Genomic DNA, 17,336 nt, shown 5'->3' with positions numbered 1-17,336 from the left:
ATTTTACATTAAAAGGGAGAAAACCAGGCTTTGGAGCCACAAAGAGCTGGGTTCAAGCCTGGGTTCTGTCACTTAATGAATGAATGGCTGCGTGACCTCTTGCAAATAATCTCTCTTGAATCTTTATCCCCATTTTACAGAAAAAGTACTGACTTCATAAAGCTCACTGTGAGAATTAAATAATGAATATAAATACTATGCGCTTGGTAAAGCATATATAAATGTTAGCCATTAGATTAGTGGCTTAACATACACAGAAATTATTTTGCTGCTATATTTAAAAACTAGATAATAATTTGGCATAAGCTGTCTAAAACAAGTAAGTTTTTGGGAGATGAACCAACTATAAAGGAAACCTGGGAACTGGGGTGCCTGGGCAGCTCAGTTAGGTTGAGCAATGGACTCTGGTTTTGGGTCAAGTCATGATCTCAGGGTTGTGGGATCGACCTATGTCGGGCTCTGTGCTCAGTGCAGAATCTGCTGGTCTCTTTCCCTCTGCTTCCTCCCCTGTGCTGTCTAAAATAAACAAATGGATTAGAAAAAAAAAAAAAGACCTGGGAATATTTCTTTAAAGAGTATTAAGAGCCACCTTCATTTACACATAAAAAGATAGTTCTATCATTCAGTGATAAAAAAGTGAGCTACCAAGCCACAAAAAGACACAGAAGCTTAAATGCATATAACTAAGTGAAAAAAACCAATCTGACAAGACTATATACTGTATGATTCTGACTCTACAACATTCTGGAAAAGGCAAAACCTAAGACAGTAAAAGGACCAGTGGTTGCCAAGGGTTGGGGGAGGGAGGCACAGAAGAATCTCAGGGCAGTCAGACTACTCTGTGTGAAACTGTAATGGCAGATACACGTCATTATACATTTCGCTAAAACCACCAAACACCACAACTCCAAGAGTAAACTGTAATACAAGCTATGGGCTTTGGGTGACAATAATGTGTCAATGCAGGTTCATCAGGTATAACAAATGCACCTCTCTGGTGGGGGATGTTGATGTAGGGGAGGCTGCATACGTGTACAGGCAGGAGGTGTACAGGAAATCTCCATACCTTGCTCTCAATTTTTCTGTGAACCTAAAACCACACTAAAAAATAAAAGGAGGGGATCCCTGGGTGGCTCAGCGGTTTAGCGTCTGCCTTTGTCCCAGGACGTGACCCTGGAGTTCCGGGATCGAGTCCCACATCAGGCTCCTGGCATGGAGCCTGCTTCTCCCTCTGCCTGTGTCTCTGCCCGCCCCCCATGTCTATCATGAATAAATAAATAAAATCTTTAGAAAAAAATAAATAAATAAATAAATAAAATAAAAAGGAGGGTGCCCAGTAGTTCAGTTCGTTAAGCACCTGCCTTCAGCTCAGGTGAGGAAGGATCTTGGGGTCCTGGGATCAAGCCCATGTTGGGTTCCCTGCTCAGTGAGGAGTCTGCTTCTTCTCCCTTTATCCCTCCCCCTGCTTGTGCATGTGCTTGCTCTCGTGCTCGCTTTCTCTCACAAATATATAAAATCTTTAAAAAAGAAAGGCATTTTTAAAATACAAGTGTAGAAAAATACGTACCGAACTGTAAAAACAGTTATCTCTGGAGAGTAAGATTATACACTCCTGTATTGTTTGAATTTTATACCATAAGCACACACAAATTTTGTAACAAAAGGATACATTTCAATAAGACAGTTCGAAAAGTTAAACTAAAACACAATGCTAACATTCTTGACATTTTTTCTCTAACATATATAATTATTTCCATGTATAACTACTTCAACAAAAGTAACTATTTTCATATGACCATCTCTAAGAGTAGTGGGATTTTTTTCAAATTTCTGATTTGGTAGAGTCAAATCTTATTCTTAAAATAAAACGTTGTGAGGTATATATTTAAATAAAATGTGAATAAGCTGAATCAGGTCAGCAAGAAAAAATATACTGGCTTATGGACCTAAGTCTGAACATTTATAGATGGAAAGAGACAAAATTTCCTGTTCTCCTATTCTCAAATGACTTAATTTAGAATGAACTAAAACAGAGAAAACATTACTCTGCTCCTCCTTAGGAGCCTATATGACCTAGTAATTTGCTAATGAAATCAGATATATGACTTCTACATGGTTGATGCTGTGGCTTTACATCAGCAGAGACAGCTCTCGGGCTGTGTCACCACTGGGCTCCTGGAAGAGATTTCCTAACCACTCACTCACTGAGGAAGCCTATGCAGCAGATACATGTGAACCAGTATCAAATTTTAAGAATACTGGCAAAAAAAGTGAAGTAGAGATGATGGTTGGTCTGTTGAGAAGGATTCCAAAAATAATCTCAACTACTGTTAGAAGTCACTTCCAATTCTCTCTCTCTCTTTATAAAGATATTAGTGTTTTATTTTGGGGGGCTGGTTTTTATTTTAAGCCTTTAATTCCAGTTAACACAGTGTCATATTTATTTCAGGTGTGCAATACAGTGATTCAATACTTCCAATTTTCTTTAATAACATTTTTTAAGGTTTACATCTTAAACACAGGTATATGAAAAGCCAAAAAAACACCAAAAGAAATCATATTTACATTAAAGGATTCCTGAAATCTTAAAACCTAATATTTTGAATCTGAATATAAGTTGATTTTCTTAAATCCCCAAAACAGTAGACTGAGCTGGCATCCTTTGAAGGCTAAGCAAGATAAGTTCAGTAAGAAAAAGCAAGTAATAAACTCAAGGAACTCATTAATTCAGAAAGGGATCATGAAGAGAGAGTCAAAGGGAAAAAAGAAACTGAAGCTTCCATGGCATATTCCCTTGAGAGGTGGCAGCAAAATTCATTTATTAAACACACAAAAACTATTTGCTGAGCACTAACTACATGCCAAGCACTTCTCCTCCGGGCACGGGGGATATGATGGGAAACAAAGTCCCTGCCTTCACACAAATGATGTTCTAACAAGTAGGTCCCCAAATGGCAATGCCTGGGCTCCCCTCGCTCTGTTTCTACAATCCAAACCCAAACTACTTCCCTTCAAAGGGGTCATAACCTTATTCTGCAAGAGTTATCTCTCGGTTCATTCAAATTAAACCTAGAATTGCACTGTGACAGGTTAAGGGCACAGAATAATCTGGAGTCAGGATGCCCAATTCCAAATCCTGGCCCTGCTACGTTTTAGGTGAGACCTTTGGAAAGTCACTCAACCTCTGTTACGGTTTCTTCATCTAAAAAATAGAAGTAGGGATGCCTGGGTGGCTCAGTGGTTAAGCGTCTGCCTTTGGCTCAGGTTGTAATCCTGGAGTCCCAGGATTGAGTCCCACATTGGACTCCCTGCATGGAGCCTGCTTCTCCCTCTGCCTATGTCTCTGCCTCTCTCTGTGTTTCTCATGAATGAATGAATGAATGAATGAATGAATAAATAAATAAATAAATATAAAATCTTTTTAAAAATACAATAAAAAATAAAAAATAGAAGTAATAGTACTACCTCATAGGACTTTTGTAAGAAAAAAGCAAGTTAACCATTCCTCAAGTGTTTAGAACAACGTCTAGCACTTAGAATTTATTACTTATATAAAGTAATTATATTAATTACTATTTAGTATTACTTATTCCAGTTTTTGATAAATAAAAGATCCTTGCCTATTTTAGAATCCAAGTGGGCTGATGCCAAAATTTCCTATAAATCTATTTCAACCAGTTGCTAAATTTTATATATCTTTCTCATGAAGACTAGAGCTTTGGGAAAACCTGAGCTTTGGGAAAACCTGAACAAGAAGAGGCACAGATATCAATCCATCAGCCCTCCCATCTCCTTCCCACTAGTCTCTTAATATCAAACTTCTCTTCACAAAACCTTGTTCCATTTATAAAAATCCAGTGCCATGGCCCAGATCCAAGGCCCATCACCAAGGGCTTCACTCAGGCTCACAGCCCCTTCTGACATCCCTTTCCTGTAATTTCCAAGTTTCCTAAACCTTGAGGTTTTTCTCTTTAAAATGCCACATAGTTGCAAGTCGTAGTTATTGAAAGACCTTCCCTTGGAATGCTTCTCCCCACTCATCCACTTAGCTCTCTCTCCTATCCATCCTTCCTCTCCTATCTTCCCACAGGGTCATGCTTACGAGTCTGTCCCTTCCTCTACAGTTTTCTTCAATATACTTCCCATACTTAAGCAAAAGTAAAGCACCCCCCCCACACACACACACACACTAGTACTCTCCTAGAACTCTGGCTACACCATTATTTTACCCTTATAGATCCCATATAGATTTTTTTAAGTGTGAATTTTCTGTGTCTGACTCTTCTACAGACATTGCACTCCAGGGGAAGGGAAGAGGTCTTATTTATTTTGCATTTCTGGTTCCTAGCATGCAAAAAGTTAGCAATCTCGGCTGAAGTGAAATAGAAATTTTCTTTTTCTTGCATTTTTGCTCATGTTTACTTCCTATAGGCTTCCTTTTTGGCCTCAAGTTCCTTATCTTTAGAGATAGTCAACTTTCAGCACTTTGCTAGCCAATGTAAAAATAAATTTAATTTTTTAAAGAAGAAACATTTAATAAATGCCACAGACTGCAAAGTCATTCACTCCAACTCAAATTTCTCCTATTCAGTATGTTAAAACTTAAATCCTCTTCCACAGACTTCTTCAACTAAAAGATGAAAATTCTACCCCCATTATGTTTAAATTTATATATCCACTAGGAAAAAACAAAACAAGCTCACTGAATTCAATGCAACATACACATCTGTGCTTATGTCTGCTCCCTAGCACGCAGGTACCTGTACACGTGTGAGGTTCATCTACGCTGCCTGGGCACGCCGAGTTTATAGGAGTCATTTGGCAGGAATCCTGAGGGCATGTTCTCTACATACTCTGCCATCAAGCAGGGATTACTGAACATAAGTGAGTCTGTTCCACTGTTCAGGAGACTCTCCAGGAGAAACTGCTGGGGTTCCTCACAGAGCAGGGTGTGATTTGTTCACCTAAGCCGAGCACCCCACCCCATCCAACATCATCCGCTATTGTTTTCCTTCTCAGAGTTGAGAAACAGTGACCATCACTCTTTAACACACCCTAAGACCCTTGTAAACTCACTGTTCAGAATACTTCATCAGGCTTAATAAATTAACTTTGTTATTTGGCTGATATTTTCTGAATTTCCTCCCCCCACCCCATTCCTAAACCATTTTAGTTATTCTTAGGAACACTTTGCAAGTTCTTTTTACAACAAATCCAAATTTAACATTATTCTTTTTTTTAACGATGTATTTATTTATTGGAGGGAGGGAGTGAATGAGCATGCGTGGGGGGGGGGGCAGAGGGAGACAGAGAATCTGGAGCCAACTCCCACTGAGCACAGAGCCTGAGACAGAGCTTGATCTCACAACCCTGAAATCAAAACCTGAGCCAAAAATCAAGAGTCTGACACTTAACTGAGCCACCCAGACGCCCCTAAATTTATTATTACCTTAATACCTACTATGTGGAAAAGAGAAATTAAGATTAACAAGGCATGGTAGCCACCTAAAAATACACAATTTTGTGATGAAATAGACACATTCTATATCAACTGTGATGTAGGACATATCTAACTGCAACATATGGATAAAGACAGAGGACGATGGGCACTGCAGAGCAGAGCTTCAGAGGCAAAGCTGGCGTTCACTCTCAGTGCACTGACAGGCAAAATGCCAGGTGCTGGGGCTCTAAAATAAAACACAGCCTTGACTGCAAGGATCTTACCGCCTAGTACAGTGGTATTCGAAAACATTTTGCAGTTTTTCCAGCAAAAGTCTTACAGATACCCAAAGCGAAGAGAGAAATGATAAAAGTTGCTGAGACTGAGCTGGGAAGAGGTTGATTCTCAGTCTTCCGGCCAAGCCAGGCCACCTGGGCCCCAGCCACCTCCATGGACCTGCAGTAGCCCAGCGCTGAGGGATTCAGAGTCCCCCCACTTACCCTGCTCCTCTGATATAACACTTAGAACACTGCCACCTACCTAACCGTGAATTCTACATAAGTACTGGTTAAATAAAACACGAGAGCTCTGGAATAATTTACAAATTACCGGCCTAATGAATGGGAATGGCAGGGGCTTATGGGGAAGGAGTGGAATCACCAGACACAAGGCAGGAGAAGCTGAGTCCCAATCACTGGAATCTAAAACTAGACCACCAGCTGTAAAGGTCTAATCAGTTCTCAAAATTCCCAGGAGGTGGAAAGCTCATCTTCACTACTTTCTACTCCTCCCTGTAATTCCTGCATCCTTAGTCAGCTCTGTCTGCTTGCCACAGCAGTTTCCCAAAATCTTTCTTGCATTCTTCAAGCTTCCAATCCCGTCACTCACTCGTGTCCCTCAGCAGGATCTTCGCAATGCACAGAAAAGTGCTCCTTACCTTCCAGCCCTTGTGCCCATCTGTTTCCCACCCACACACCTCTGCTTTCCTCTGGGAGGAGTATTCTTACCACCCGGAACCAATGCCCAGGGGGCCCTGACATCTCCAGGAAGCCCCCCGCACCCCTCCCCCCGCCATCCAGCGCACCCTCCTGCATTCTCAACACCATCTTGTACTGTTCCTTCCCACCTGTTTGTGCATGCTCTAGTTCTCACACATTTTCACAAATGTCTTCTCTCGACCCCAGACCCTCCCTGCAGCTATTTTTTTTTTTAACTCTCCTTTAAGAGACAAACTTTAGGATGATCTGACCCCAAACTTACTGTCTCTCCTTCTTCACCTCACTTTCTCGTGAACACACAACAAGTTGGCTTTAGTTACCTCTCCCCTCCCAGCTGACACTTCTGGGTAATCTTGGCTACCACCCCTGACTTGAAACACTTTCTGTCCTCCTGCCATGCGCTCTGGGTTTTACTCCAAACCTGTCTGGTTGCATCCTCTCTGCTCTTGAAATACCGCCCTGCTCCCTTAAATGTTCACATTCCTCAGAATCTTGTCCTCCCCTCTGAGCACTTGTCATTATTAGCAACAATAATGGGGGTGGGGTGTCTAAAATTATGAAAACCCCTAAGTAAAGGCTGAACTCTATCAAGTCCTCATTACTGGTGGGAGATGCTCAGCACTCAGGCTGAAGAAAAAGCAGCCACTTCTCTACCTCTACATACTTACACCTCGTCCACCCCTGAGAGCAATCCCACCTATTCCTAGGCTGGACCACATGAGCTAACCTCCCAATTTTGGTCTATAGCCCAGTTCCTTCTCCTAAATGTCACATCTGTGCCTCAAACACTTGTTGCCTTCCTCAAACTTAAGTCCAAAACTAAATTCACCACTTTATACCACGGTTGTCTTTTCTCCATCATTTTCTATTTCAATGAGTGGCACCACCATGACCCAGGTCTCAAGCCCGAAAGGCTTTACTCTCCTTGGCCCCTTCTTCTCCCTCACCTCCAAAACAGTCTCATCACATCACCACTATCCCTGACACCTTTGCTTAGTCAATACTTTTGCCCCATGTGGGCCAAATACCGCTCCAGACGCTAAGAATACAGCAATGAACAAGTCAAGTTTAATCCCAGAGGGAGGAGACTGGCAAACAAATAAAAGGCCAGGATCATTTCAGAATTGATCAAAGTTATGAACAAAATAAAACTGAGTGATGTGATGGAGCACTACTTTGGACAGAGGGCCAAAGAAAACTTCCCAGAAAAGGAGACATTTAAACTGAACCTGAACCACAAACAACTCTCACACATATCTAGAAGGAGGAGTTCCTGGCACAGGGAGGAGCCAAGTGTAAAGGGCCTAAGGCAGAAATGAACTTCAGGTGTTCAAAGAACAGAGGGAAGTCAACAAGGCTGGAAAGCCCAGTAAGGAGGAGGCCACCACACACGGGCTCAGAGGGCAATGGGTCAGAGAGGCCCTTGCTGGCCACCATGAAAGCAGTGGAAAGCTACTAGAGGGCTGTGGGAAGACAACCGACATAACCGAATTTGAATTTTTAAAGGTCACTTTAGCTGATAAGTGGAAAAAAAGGTTTGGGAGGAGGCCAAAAATAGGGGGTTTGGAACACCAGTCAGGAGGCTAAAATACAGTCCGGATAAGAGGGGATGGTACTTGAGATGGGAGAAACAAATTCAGGATATATTTTGGACATAAAGTGAACAGGAATTGCTGAGTTTTTAAATGCTGAAAGTGAGAGGGAAGGGAAAGGAATCTTGGAAAATTCCTAGGTTGTTTGTAGGTATAATGTACAGACAGTAAGATTACGTACAGTATATGATCCAGTCAGATTTGATGACTATCAAGACTCAAAATATTCCCATCACTCCAGAAAGTCCTCTCATGCCCTCTTCTCAGTTACTCCTCTTCCACCCAAGAAGCAACCACTGATCTGATTTCTAGTATCATAGATCACTTCTGCTTACTTAAGACCTTGTAAATGGGATCATCCATTATGTACTTTCTTGTGTCTGGCTTTTCATTCAGCATCAATACCTGTGAGATTCCTCCTCACTACATATATCAGGATTTTACTCCTTTTTACTGCAGAGTGGTCTTCAACTGTATGAATTCTCCCGCTGATGGACATCTGGACTATTTACAGTTTCTGGCTACCATGAACAAAGCTGCTATGAACATTCTTGTGTAAGGCTTACTTGTGAACATATATTTTTCATTCCTCTTGGACAAATACCTAGAAACAGAATTGCTAGGTCACAAGGTAGACATACATTCAGATTTTTTTTAAAGATTTATTTATTCGAGAGAGAGAGAGAAAGAGAGAGAGAAGGTGAGAAAATCCAAGCAGACCTTGTGCTGAGTGTGGAGCCTGACACAGGGCTCGATCCCATGACTGAGATTATGAGCTAAGTTGAAACTAAGGGTCAAGATCTTTAACCCACTGTGCCACCCAAGGTACCCCATACATTCAGCTTTTTTTTAAAAAAAGATTTTATTTTATTTATTCATGAGAGACACATAGAAAGGAGAGAGAGAGAGAGAGAGAGGCAGAGACACAGGCAGAGGGAGAAGCAGGCTCCATGCAGGGAGCCTGGCGTGGGACTCGATCCCGGGTCTCCAGGATCAGGCCCTGGACTGAAGGCAGCGCTAAACTGCTGAGCCACCCGGGCTGCCCTACATTCAGCTTTTGAAGAAACTTCTAAACAGTTTTCCAAAGTGGTGGCATCATTTTACACTCTCATTAGCATGAGATGGGAGTCCCTGGCCGGCTGACTCTTAGGTGCTCTGCTTGAATAGGTGGAGTTCTATGCCACAACCGAACTCACAGTCTTTCAGCTCTTCAAAAATATTTCTGTGTCTTTTTGCTAGACCTTTGTAGATGAACTCTAAGGACACTTTTCCTCCTTACCCTGTCATCCCCTTTGCTGCCTGTCTCATGCTATTCATTCAACAAATATCCCGAAGGATGAAAAAGGTGGGGTGGGCCAGAGTGTTCAAGGCTGAGAAAGTCCCTGAGGTGGAAAAGAGCTGGGTGTCTTCTCACTTCAGGAGACGTGAGAGAAAGTAAATGTGGCTGGAGGGCAGCAAACAAAGGCAGCAGGAGGGGTGGTGGTCAGAGAGGCAGGCAGGGTCCAGGGTATTGAGGGCCTTGTGAGAAATGGGAAGGAGCTGGGATTGTCTTCCAAGTACTATGAAAAACCATAAAAAGATTTTATGTGAAGGAGAGCCAGACAACTCTTGGCCACTCTGGGCAATGCAGACGAGAGACAGACAGGAGTAGAAATGGAGAGGCCACACTGAGAGGCAATCATAGTGTTCCAGGTAAGAGATGATGGTGGCTCCAAGAGCAGTGGCAGTATATTGGAGACAGTATAAAAACAGCACTGACTTGGTGATGGGTGACATACAGAGAATGGGTAGAGAAAGGGAGGACTCTAATTTGGGAAGCTTGGTGGCTGGTAAAGCCACTTATGGAGAAGGGGACAGATGAAAAAGAAAGAGCTTTCAAAGGATATGTTCAGTTTTGGACTTATATCAGCTCAAGCTACTAGTGACATATCCAAGCAATGTGTCAAGCAGGAGCTGGAAGAGCTAAGAGAGGATCTGGCTGAAGAGATCTGGGGGTCAGCAGCTCGCAGATAATCAAAAAGCCTGGGGATATCTGAGAACACCTGGAGAGAGCCTATACTAAAATACAAGGGTTCAGAGAACACCAACGGTCAAGCAGAAGGGGAGGAATGAGCCGCAGAGGTGGGAAGGGACAGCAGAGAGACAACTGGGTGGATGAGGAAGTAAATGATCCTCCTTTGAGAAGCTGCTAATGACCTTTTTTTCCTTTTTTTTTAAGATTTTTAAGTTTATTATGAGAGAGAGAGAAAGAGAAAGAGCGCACACCTGCGCTATGTACTAAGGGTGAGGAGAGGGAGAGGGATAGAGAATCTGGAGCAAACTCCCCACAAAGCTCGGGCCCAATGCAGAGCTCGATCTCATAACACCGAGATCATGACCAGAGGTGAAATCAAGAGTCAGACACTCAAACAACTGAGCTACCCAGGGCCCCATGTGATCTTTCAAGTTAGGGTTACACATCTTGGTAGAGCACCTTATACCCCTTCATCAGAGCACTTCTGATACCCCTGTTTAAGTGCCCTTATCTACTGGGCAGATAATTGAGATATGAGTGTACTCTAAAATCAATACACTTAAATAAAATAATAAAATAAAGTCAATACACTTGGCAGGAACCAGCCCCACTCTAGTCCAGTGTCGTGGTACACGCACAATGCTGAATGTTGGTGTAATGGACAACTACCATTCACTGAGTGTCCCCTATACATAGTACACTCCACTGTATACTTTTCCTATGTTCCTTTTCCCAAAGGCCCCATTTTACAGATGAGGAAACTGTGGCTCGGGCAAAATGTCACTGCCAAAGTGATAGAGCCAAACTATAAGCATACATGCTCCTTCAGATGTTCTGCTGCCTTCCATAAAGTGCCCATCACATGGATTCTACAGTAGGAGTGCCCTCTCACACTTCAGCCAAAGAGATACAAAAGCTGCCCCTAGGTAACTGGCCTACCAGAGCTCTAAGTCAGGGAAATGTCCAGGGAAGTAGCTCTGCTCGTCAAGAATCCCTGCTCTTGTCAGGCATAGTGAATAATCTCCAGATTCCCAAAGTAATGTTTCCTATTTCTTGTGCTTTTGAATGTAGAAGTGAAATCTTCCATGAAACTGAGGTCTGGAGATGAAAAAACAGGACTCCTAGGGCCTTAACTTTTGAATTTTAGAACTCAATTTAGCCACATTTCAGAAATATCCCCCTATATCTAAAGGGTCTTATTCTAACTTCACAACTAATGCTAAATATGGCATCCATTCCAGATCAAGACATTATCAGGATGAGATTATGTCTCAGGAGGGCCTGAGAAACCAATACTACATACTGTGTGAAAAACAACAATGGTATAATATTCTTTTCCATACTCTAATTTTCAGATTAAAGTGCTGTCTTTGCCCTGATGACTTTTTTTTTTTTTTTTTTAAAGAGAGACAGAGAGTCTGTAAGGTGGGTGGGGGCTGGGGGGAGAAGAAGAGAGAATCTCAATCAAGCAGGCTCCATGTCCACTGTGGAGCCGGATGCAGAGTTCCATCTCACAGCCTTGAGATCATGATCTGAGTTGAAATCAAGAATCTGGACGCTTAACTGAGTCACCCTGGCACCCCAGCCCTGACTTCTTAAGATTGGAAATACATGGGCTTTCTTGTAAGTGGGTACATTAGTACCCAGAGACTTCCTTTCTTTTTCCACTCAGGAGCAACTGTTAACTAGCAATCTTCTGGTGAGAGCACCACTATGGTGGAAAGAACACCAGCCTAGCTGGCAAAGAACAGGGTCCTAGTCTTGACTCTGTCAGTGTAAAGCTGCATGAATTTGGAAAGTTACCACCTTCCTCACCATCCCTCCCAAGCTGTAAAGCCAAAGGGCTAGCCTAGCTGCTTTCTTAGGTTTCTCTCAGCTCTCTAAAGAACTCTAAAATCTGAGAGCACAGACAGGGTAGGTGAAGGCATGCAGGATGCAGCAGGATGAACCCTCTAGGCGACAATTAATTAACAGCCTCTCTGACCTGCAGTGTTTTCCTCCATGCCAGAGCCCCCACACACACACCCTCCCCGTCAGGCTCTGAGCCAGCCTGGCTTCCTTCGACAGCCCCCCACCCAACTTCCAGTCACTTGGGATCCTCCATCTGATGCAACACCAGCAAAGTGCCTTGCATACAGATGTTACTAATATTTGCTGGCTTCCTTTGAAGCTTTAACAAAGTATGATGATTACAATGCCCCCATCCAACTGCCCAACAGAGAAACATACACACAACTGAAGAACGTTTCCAGTAATGCCTACCACTCACCAATATTATCACACATCTCTACTTTAAAAAAAAAAAAAAAAAGAGAACCACCCTACACTGGGGGTAATCATTTCTTTCTTTTTTGCCCTTTACAGGGTACCATTAATGATCCATCTTTAGCTCTTTTGAGCCAGGTCCCCATTCACAAAGCATGAAGAATAAACAGAGGAAAGACTTCAACCCACTTCTATTCTTTGGATTATTCTTCTCAAGATGCTCAGAGCTAAAACAAATTATTTAATGCCATTTTCATCCATCCCACAGACCAAGTTTGACTGTCCTGCTGGCAAAAAAGGCTTCAGAAGAGGGAACATCTATTCTCACATAGCATCCCAAGTCACTATCCTATTGTCTTTGTATTTATTCTCTTCATTGTTATCACCACTTGACATTCCTATTTACTTACTGTTTACAGCCCACCTCCAGAGCAGGTTCCTTTTCTATCTTGCCTACCACTGCATCTCCCATGCTTAGAAAAGCGCCTATAATACCTGCTAAGGAAAACTAGAACACACTCAGAGGACCTCGGTTCATATTGAGGGATGTGATGTTCAAACAGGGAAACCATCTTCCAATCAAGCTGGCATTCAAGTGTTCCCATGAACTTCCACCCTTTCCTACAGAACAGCTTACATGTGCATACTACAGAAAGGATATTTCCTCCTATAGCTAATGTTTTCTCTTTCTTAACTTCCCCACAATGAAGCATCAGATAACAAGCCACAGATACACCAATAAGTCACTTCTTAGTTCATCTTCCTGCTGGGTTGTGCGCATTACCTACAAAGCAAATGTAGCTCTAACACAAAAAGTACTGATTGTGTTTGTCACCATGAGAAGCTTTTCACCCACACCGCACGCATCACAGGTATTAAGAGGGCCTTAAGCAGCCTAACTAATAATAATAAAGCTATCCAATCTAAGTGTAATGTGACCAAATGATGCTCTATGAAAGCCGTGACTTCATTATATTTCAAACGTGTAACTTTGATGTACAGTTATACTCCAACATAAACAGAGTTTTACTGTTTTGCTTTATTTTGTTACTTTTACCTCCACAAAACGAAAATGAAGGCAGAGGAGTCAGAAAGCCCAGACAGATCTAATGAGCGCTAAGGTGCCTGGAATACAAGCAACCATGAAGAGAGCTTAAGGCATAAGGGACTGTCTTGGAAATGTATCTTTTCAGTCCCATCTGGTCAAACAGAGCAGTCACCACATAATATGATTCCTGTGTGGTGTAAACCTGCATGGTAGCAGACAGGAAGAGAGACAGCCCCTCATGATATTCTTTGAGCTGATCTGAGAAGTTTCAGGCTCAAAGACAGAATGGCAGAATTGGGAAGGAAAGAGAAACTTTTTAGATTAAATCTCAGGTGCACTAGCAAAACTGGCTAGTTATAGGGAAAGTGAAAGTTTATAGAACTTCCAGGGGTCACTAAACCAGAGTCTGGTTTGTTCGGTGGCATAGCTGCAAAAACCATGCTTTCTAGTATTTTTCTCAAGTCCAGATTTCCATTTCATTATAACTTAAACAAACAAAAAAACCAGGAACAGGGCACAGCAGAAGTATGGATTCCAAGGCCAATTTACCACCAATTGATGTGTACCTTGAGCAGGTAGTAAGCTATAATATAACAGATTTGGTAAGGCTTTGGAACCAAGCGAGGATGGTCACATCCAATCTCTGACCCTCACTAGCTCTGACACATCTCAGGAAAAGGAGAAACCATTTACCTCTCAGGTCTGCGGGGTAGATTTTGCAAGACAAGCTAAAATACCTAGGACAGAAGCTAGCATACTGGATTTAAACAACAACAACAACATGACACAAATATTAGCATCCTTGCCTATCCATATGAAGAGAAAGTTGCACTCACCAGAAATTAATTTCTTGATCTAAATGGATGTAATTTAAACACATTCCATTTCATCTTATGAAGTTAAAGAAAAAAATATACCATTAAAAGGCTATGGAATCTAAAACCCATATCTCTTAACATCTTACTACCTTAGCAACCTTCTCTCATGCACACACACGAATCACCTCTGCAGAATGAGAGTTTTATAATAATCTCCTCATTAACTTATAACACAAATATAAACATATGTGAGTGTGAAAACTGCTTATAACTTAAGTAACTGGGACTTTTAAAATCCCACACCAAACACTAGGTAGTAATTCAAATACCCACCCAGAATAAATTACTTATTTTGAGAAATTCCAAATATTTAATCTGTGTAACCATATAAAAGTGTCTACCAACATGACAGGCCCGAGAAAAATTCTACCATTTTCAAAGCTGACACCAGGAACACACCTCCCCTTGCTGATACCCTTTTTGAGACTGTACAGACTGAATTAAAAAAAAAAAAAGTGATAGAAGATACATTATACCACATTAGGCACACATCCTCCAAGCATCACAGTACCAGAAATTTAAGACAAACAAGACCAAGGCTGAAGCTGGTCTAGAAGGGCTAAGCAGTCAAAAGCATGGCCTAAGGCTCTCACACACCATAAAATCAGTGAAACTAATTGGGGTTCTGCAGCATCTGAGAGGAAGCATCGGCTACCATTAAGGAATAAATTGGGGATGCAAATAATTAGTGCACCCTGAGGTGACAGTTAATTCCACCAGCATACCATTTCACTGGAGATATTATGGAATTCCACTTTATCCCTACTCTGAGAATACTGAAGCTGGAAATTTCAAAAATTAGCCAAATGCCAAATATCCCTTCAAAGAATTTTAAACAATTCCCTGCATAAAAAGATCTTGGAACTCCTTGGAGCCAACCAACATACACAGACCCAAATACACTTAAACATTATCCACGCTTCAAAGTAGTCAAACATTCTCTAAAATCTTTCTCTTGATAACTTCTTCTTGTACAAAGACAAAAATACAAGGCATATTCAGCATCAACTATAACACAATACGCTTTTTGAGAAGCAAAGAACAGTATTTAGATTTGAGGAAACAAATGCTGACCAAAGTTGATGCTCTCTCTGCTGAAGAAGGAAGAGGCTGGAAACTAAAAAGTGGGACAAGATCTTAAAAGCCAGGTAAGAAACATCCTGCTTTTCTCAAGACGACTGCCTATGGCTAAAACAAAAGCACGAGACACACCAAGAACAAACATTAAAAAACAAAAACAAAACAAAAAACCACATACACACCAAAAAAAAAATTCTACCCAAAACCCGTGTAGTGTTTGACCTGGGAGTCCTCATTTAACAGATAAGGAAATTGGGAGGCTTGAGAGAGTGGGTAACCTGGCCAGGGTTACAGTTTATTGGGGGGCAAAGCTAGAAATAGGTTTCTGGTCTCCCAGGTCGGACTTCGGAGCAGTTTCCCACTCCACCATGTGAGACGTTCCGCTGCCACCCCATGTACGACGTTTCATAAAAGTCTTCACTGAGGCTGTTAACATAAGGGTCCAATTATCATTCAAAGATCTGCCTGTTAGATAATAGCTTGAAAAATTCCATCCATTTTACAGCAGTTACCAGAGTCATCGAATCTTGGAGGGGGGGAAAAAAAAGCAAAGAGGAAAAGGGAGGGGGGGGAGAGAAAGTCCTAATTTTGATCTGTCCCCTAAGGGCAAACGAAAGGGATGCCTACAGACGAGCAGATCCCTAGCTCTAGCATCCACACCACAAACACAGACAATAATCCCCACCCACAGGCCCGGGAAGGCGACCGCTCCGCGCCCCCCCCCCCCCCATATACTAAATTCCACTCCCATCCCGGCGCGCAGGAGACATTCCACCTCCTATCGCTGCCAGAGCCCGCTGGGCCGATGGGCCACGCTCCCTCCACCACCACTACCCCCCCCCGCCCCCGAAAGAAACGAGGAGCTTCAGCCTCAGGTCCCCACACCCCCACACCGGCGCTCGCTCGCACCCGGGACCGCCGGGTCTAACAGTCGCCCGGCTCTCCGCGGCGGGGGAGGGGGAGAAACCCCACGCAGGAAGTGTGTCCCGCGCTCCGCCCCCCGCCCCCCGCGCCGGGACCCTGCGCCCCGCCAGCCGGTACCTGTCCTCCGCCCCCAACAGGCGAGAAGCCGCCGCGTCCACATGGCTTCAGGTGTTCACATGGCAATAAACGGGCCCCCGTCCCTCCCGCGGCGGGGCGCGCTCCGACTCGCGGGCTCCGGGCGCCGCTCCCAGCCCAAGCCCAGCCCGCCCGCCGGCCTCGCCCCCAGCCGCCACCGAGAGGCGAGCGCCGCGGGCCGCCGGGGGTGCCGGGGGTGCCGGGGGGGCGGCGCCGACCCGCGGACCCCTGGGCGCCGCCCGCTCACACCCGCCGCCTCCGCACCCCAGGCCGCGACAAGCAGGTACCTTCCCCCGACTGCTGGCCAAGCCCCGCCGGACTCCGCGGCCAGCCCGAGACCCCCCGGCGCCCCGACGCCAGGCCGGGCCCCTTCCCCCCGCACCCCCGGGCCGGGCCGCTCCCCTCTGCGCTCCCCGGGCCGGGCCGCTCCCCTCAGCACCCCGCGCCCCGGCCTCGGAGTCCAGGGGGCTCCGCACTCCCGGCCGACCGGGCTAGGACCTCTGCCCCCGGCCCCCAGCCCGGAGCCCGGAGCCCGGAGCCCCGGCCCGGCCCCAGCCCCTCAGCCCTGCCCCTGCCCCTCCCCCTCAGGCCCGGGCGGCGGTTACCTGCGGGAGCCCCCCGCCCGGTCCCTCGGCCTCGGCCGGGGGCGGGAGGGGAGGGAGCGGCGGCGGCGGCGGCGGCGGCGGCGGGCGGCGCTGCGCGAGGTGGGGGTGGGGGAGCCTCCGCCGCCTCCAGCTCCGGCGCCCGGGCCGGCGGCGGGGCGGGCCGGGGCCGTGGCCCCTCGAGCCTCGCTCCGGCCCGCGCGCTCGCTCCCCGCTCAGGCGCGCCTCAGGGCGGGCTCCCCCGGCGGAGGCCGCGGCCGCCTCGCAGGGGCCGAAGGCGGCTCGGCTCGGGGTTTTTTCTCTCCATTCTCCCAACACACAGGAAATAACAGAGCGTCAGGTGACGGCGCGCGGCCAATG

The 17,336-nt window shown here is 44.8% G+C and overlaps 1 protein-coding gene across 2 annotated transcripts in view; it reads right to left on the bottom strand.

The window, feature by feature from the left end:
• Positions 1–17,109, bottom strand: part of TCF20 (transcription factor 20) — a 102,976-nt gene extending 85,867 nt beyond the window's left edge. The window contains exon 1 of one of the 2 annotated variants that reach the window (XM_077914253.1): positions 16,980–17,109. The gene's annotated coding sequence lies outside the window, so the exon portion shown is untranslated. Of the gene's footprint in view, positions 1–16,356; positions 16,488–16,979 lie in introns of those variants that run through there. The other variant, XM_077914254.1, reaches the window with a different exon arrangement.
• Positions 17,110–17,336: the final 227 nt, after the last annotated feature.

This window comes from Canis aureus, chromosome 11, assembly GCF_053574225.1.
Source record: "Canis aureus isolate CA01 chromosome 11, VMU_Caureus_v.1.0, whole genome shotgun sequence".
NCBI lineage: Eukaryota > Metazoa > Chordata > Mammalia > Carnivora > Canidae > Canis > Canis aureus.
Note: the sequence above shows the minus strand (reverse complement) of the source record. Positions and strands in the feature narration are given on the sequence as shown.